Raw genomic sequence first — 5,434 nt, 5'->3', positions numbered from 1 at the left:
GAGTATGTAGAATGTGTGCACTTTCAATTCTGTGTAGGTGCACACACATGTGTGTGCATATATTTGGAAGACAGAGACCCCTGCCCGGTGTCTTCCTTGATCAGTCTTCACCTTATATATTGAGGTGTGTCTCTCACTTTGAACCCAGAGTTTGCGATGGGATTAATCCGATGAACCAGTTTGCTCTGGGGGTCCCCTGGCTCTGCCTCTGGCTCCGGAATTACAGGCAAGCAATCACATGAAACCCCTGGGACTTGTGTACATGCTGAGAATCCAAACTATGGCCTTCGATATCACACAACAAGCATTTTACCCACTGAGACATTTCCTCCACCTGATTTCTATTGTAAATTAATTAATTTCTATAGTAAATTAATTGTGTTTGTGTGTGCACCTGTCTATATAAATGCATACTCCAGCCCGTGTGTGGCAATTGATGGATAACTCCAGGGAGTCCGTTTTCTCCATCCACCATGTGGGTCCCAGAGATGGAACTTGGGTCTCCTGACTCACAGCAGGATACCTTTACCCTCCGAGCCATTCTGTCTTTATGTTTTTTGTTTTTTTAATGCAGTAATTTTTGTTTCCTAAATTTTACTTTTCTTAACAAATGAAGACACGGGCGCCTCCTGGCGGCAGCAGGAAGAATACACGATGCTTTGGAAGGAACCTGAAGGTCTGAAAAGGCTGGCATTCTGTGGGCAGCTTCCTCCACTGACAACAAGCCCCTGAAGAAGCTACCTCTCCAGGCAGGGCTGCCTCTGCCTGTGGGCACTTGCTTGTAGTGTTGGTGTTTAACGCATACTGAAGTGTATGGCTTGTGGCTAAGTCACGTAGGTAAGCATACAACTTAGACGTGCTTGTTTCAGGAGCACAACTACATGCAAACAACACAGAGGACATAAGAAAAAAAGCTGGTTTTGCTGATATTACAGTATAGATTTTTTTGAACATTTTATTCCATTTGTGTGGGGGGAACAGAGACAGAGATAGAGATAGAGAGGCAGGCAGACAGACAAACAGAGAAGAGGATAGAGAAGAGGGACATGTATCCCACAATGCACTATGTATACAGATCAGAGGACACCTTGAAGGAGTCCGTTCTCTCATCCCCTGTGGATTCTTGGCCCCAGGTGCCGGTACCTTCTGAGCCATCTGGTCCATCTGCTTTTTTTTTCCTTGGTGGCCATCTGACTCACCCCTGGAACTCCATCCCTCTCAGGACCACTGCCTTGGCCTCTGAGTCACCAGCTTCTTTGTGCTTCCTCACCTCCTCCTCCTTGTTGCCTATGTCAGGGAGGATGTTCTGGTGACCAGGAGACAATAGCTCAGAGCGCCAGCAGGGAGCCTTCAGACAGCGCCAGCCCCTCCAACCTGGCTGGTTTGTGTTACTCTCTGCAGCTCAGTTGCTTGTGTGCTGTCTATAGCCTCCAACGAGGCCCTGAACTGACAGGCATGCTCTGCTCTGTTGTCTCCAGTCTTCGGTTTTGGAGAAAGAGTATGTAGCCCACATACATCCTCCTGGCACACGGCACACCACCACACCCACAGTTGCTGGGTTTACTGGAATTTAATGTTTGTAGAACTAAGCAGCACACTTTTTTTTTTTTTTCGAGACAAGGTTTCTCTGTATAGCCCTGGCTGTCCTGGAACTCACTGTAGACCAGACTGGCCTCGAACTCAGAAATCCGCCTGCCTCTGCCTCCCGAGTGCTGGCCACGCCCGGCGCTCAGCACACTCTTTTTTTTTTAAAGATTTATTTATTTATTGTATGTAAGTACATTGTAGCTGTCTTCAGACACTCCAGAAGAGGGCGTCAGATCTTGTTACAGATGGTTGTGAGCCACCATGTGGTTGCTGGGATTTGAACTCCGGACCTTCGGAAGAGCAGTCGGGTGCTCTTACCCACTGAGCCATCTCACCAGCCCCCGCTCAGCACACTCTTGTTTAAGCTCTGCTTTAAATAATAGCTTAGAGCTGAAGAGGTCAAGGAACCAATGTTCTGTTGCCTGTCATCAAATTCACACACAAACACACACATGCATGCACACGGATGCATACATACACGTATATGCACACAGACACATAATTAAAATTAATCTTTTTTTAAAAACCACTCTGACAAAGAGCCCTGTTGATACTGACTGTGTGACTGTGTACACTCTGACACAGGGTCCTTCCCGTTGATACTGTGTACACTCTGGCACAGGGCCTTGTTGATCCTGACTGTGTGACTGTGTACACTCTGACACAGGGCCTTGTTGATCCTGACTGTGTGACTGTGTACACTCTGACACAGGGCCCTGTTGATACTGTGTGACTGTTTACACTCTGACACAGGGCCCTGTTGATACTGTGTGACTGTGTACACTCTGACACAGGGTCCTTCCTGTTGATACTGTGTACACTCTGACACAGGGCCCTGTTGATCCTGACTGTGTGACTGTGTACACTCTAACACAGGGCCCTGTAGATACTGACTGTGTGACTGTGTACACTCTGACACAGGGCCCTGTTGATCCTGACTGTGTGACTGTGTACACTCTGACACAGGGCCCTGTAGATACTGTGTGACTGTGTACACTCTGACACAGGGCCCTGTTAATCCTGACTGTGTGACTGTGTACACTCTGACACAGGGTCCTTCCTGTTGATACTGTGTACACTCTGACACAGGGCCCTGTTGATCCTGACTGTCTTGTTTCTCAGGAACTGGCACAGTTGCAGTGGTTGACACTAGTTAGGAATGGTTCACTGCATCCCATAGTGCCAATCTGTGCTGCCTTCTTATCTTGAAAAACCTAACTCTGTGCTTGGGGTATGATGAACCTAGAGGCCACGAGTTAAGGCTCAGTGCAGGGGGAGGTACTGGCAGGTGCTGGGAACCCCTAAGATATGTAGATTTGGGGTGTCGCTCAATATATAATGCCGCCCAGGTTTAATTTTTTTTAAATGATGTGGGCAGGCAAGGTGGGCAAAGGTGAGCAAAGGGGCTTGCACCAAACCTGAAGACCTGAGTTCCATCTCTAGGACCCCCGCAGTGAAAAGAGTCGACGCCCACAAGTTGTCCTCTCACCTTCTCATGTGTGACACACACACACACACTAAGAAAATTAATTTAACTTAAAATTAAAATAGTAAATTAATTTCACCCCATTAAAAGCATTGTGTGTGGGGGAAAAAAAGAGAACAAAAAAAAATTGTGTGTTTTGGGCATTTTTGGTTTTTGATTGGTTGGGTTTTTTTTGTTTGTTTGTTTGTTTGTTTTTTATTTTTGTTGTTGTTGTTGTTGGTTTTGGGGTTTTTGTTTTGTTTTGTTTTGTTTTGTTTAGTGAAAAGGGGGCTAGAGAAGAACACTTGCTATGGATTTGGGTCCCAGCCCGATGCTGGGCAGGTCACATCCACCTATAACTCCAACTCCAGGGTATCCAGTGCCCTCCTCTGGCCTTTTGGGGCACTGCACTCATCTGTACACAGACCCACACATAAATCATAATTCTTTTTAAGTGAGAATAAAAAAAAAAAAAAAAAAAAAAAACTTCCTGAAAAAAATGATCTGGCAGAGACTGAAGGAAAGGCCATCCAGAGACTTCCTCACCTGGGGATCCATCCCATACACAGTCACCAAACCCAGACGTTATGGTGAATGCCGGAAAGTGCTTGCTGATATGGCTGTCTCCTGAGAGGCTCTGCCAGAGCCTGACAATACAAAGGCAGATGCTTGCAGCCAACCATTAGATTGAGCTCAGGGGTCCCCGATAGAGGAGTTGGAGAAGGGACTGAAGGAGCTGAGGGAGTTTGCAGCCCCATGGAGGAAGCAACAGTGTCAACAGGCCAGACCCCCCAGGGCTCCCAGGGACTGGACCACCAACCAAAGAATACACATGGAGGGACCCATGGCACTGGCCACATATGTGGCAGAGGATGGCCTTGTTGGACATCAGTGGGAGGAGAGGCCCTTGGGCCTGAGGGTGTTCAATACCCCAGTGTAGGGGCATGCTGGAGGGAATGTTATCATTCAGAGGAACACACCATACAACGTGTATATATATACACATGGTGTTTTTATTTGGGTAGTGTCTTAGTCAGGGTTTCTATTCCTGCACAAACATCATGACCAAAAAGCAAGTTGGGGAGGAAAGGGTTTATTTGGCTTACACTTCCACACTGCTGTTCATCACCAAAGGAAGCCAGGACTGGAACTCAAGCAGGTCAGGAAGCAAGAGCTGATGCAGAGGCCATGGAGGGATGTTCTTTACTGGCTTGCCTCACCTGGCTTGCTCAGCCTGCTTTCTTATAGAACCAAGACTACCAGCCCAGAGATGGTCCCACCCACAAGGGGTCTTTCCCCCTTGATCACTAATTGAGAAAATGCCTTACAGTTGGATCTCATGGAGGCATTTCCTCAACTGAAGTTCCTTTCTCTGTGATAACTCCAGCTGTGTCAAGTTGACACAAAACTAGCCAGTACAATTGACCCCTTGTCAACTTGACACACAAAAACATCACTAGTAAGCCTCAACCCTTAGTTCTTATTCATCTCCAAGATCTTAAATAACTTTAAACGTCCCACAGTCTTTACATATTCTTAAAATTTCAATCTCTTTAAAATATCCATCTCTTTTAAAATCCAAAGTCTTTTTACAATTAAAAGTTTCTTAACTGTGGGCTCCACTAAAACAGTTTCTTCCTTCAAGAGGGAAAATATCAGGGCACAGTCACAATCAAAAGCAAAAGTCAATCTCCAACCGTCCAATGTCTGGGATCCAACTCACGATCTTCTGGGCTCCTCCAAGGGCTTGGGTCACTTCTCCAGCCAGGCCCTATGTAGCACACGCGTCATCCTCTAGGCTCCAGATGCCTGTACTCCACTGCTGCTGCTGCTCTTGGTGGTCATCTCATGGTACTGGCATCTCCAAAACACTGCATGACCCCTTCAGTCCTGGGCCTTCAATTGCAACTAAGGCTGCACCTTCACCAATGGCCTTCCATGGCCTCTCACAGTGCCGAGCCTCAGCTGCTTTGCGTGACCCCTTCATGCCTTCAAAACCAGTACCACCTGGGTGACCCTTACATATTACCAAGTCCCGCTGCAGCAGGAGTACAACCTTGGCCATCTCTGGAACACAGCCTCTTTGTTCTTTCAGAAAACACTTCCCAGAAGATGTCACCTCAATGATGCTGGTCTCTTCTTAATCACCACTAATTTCTTAGCTCCAGCTAACCAGCATCAATAGTCCCAGTAATGCAAAATTTTTGCTTTGGTAGTTCTGGTATCTTATTAATCACAGCTGATTCTTCAGCCCCAGCTAACCAGAACTACAGAATCTTCACAATCAAAGCAGCAATGGCCCTGAAAAGAGTCTTTAATTTTCCCTCTGAAATTTCACAAACCAGACCTCCATCTTCTGCACCGTTCTCAACATTATCTTCC

Source organism: Mus musculus, chromosome 8 (assembly GCF_000001635.26).
Source record: "Mus musculus strain C57BL/6J chromosome 8, GRCm38.p6 C57BL/6J".
NCBI classification, from domain to species: domain Eukaryota; kingdom Metazoa; phylum Chordata; class Mammalia; order Rodentia; family Muridae; genus Mus; species Mus musculus.
This window is presented reverse-complemented; position numbering follows the sequence as displayed.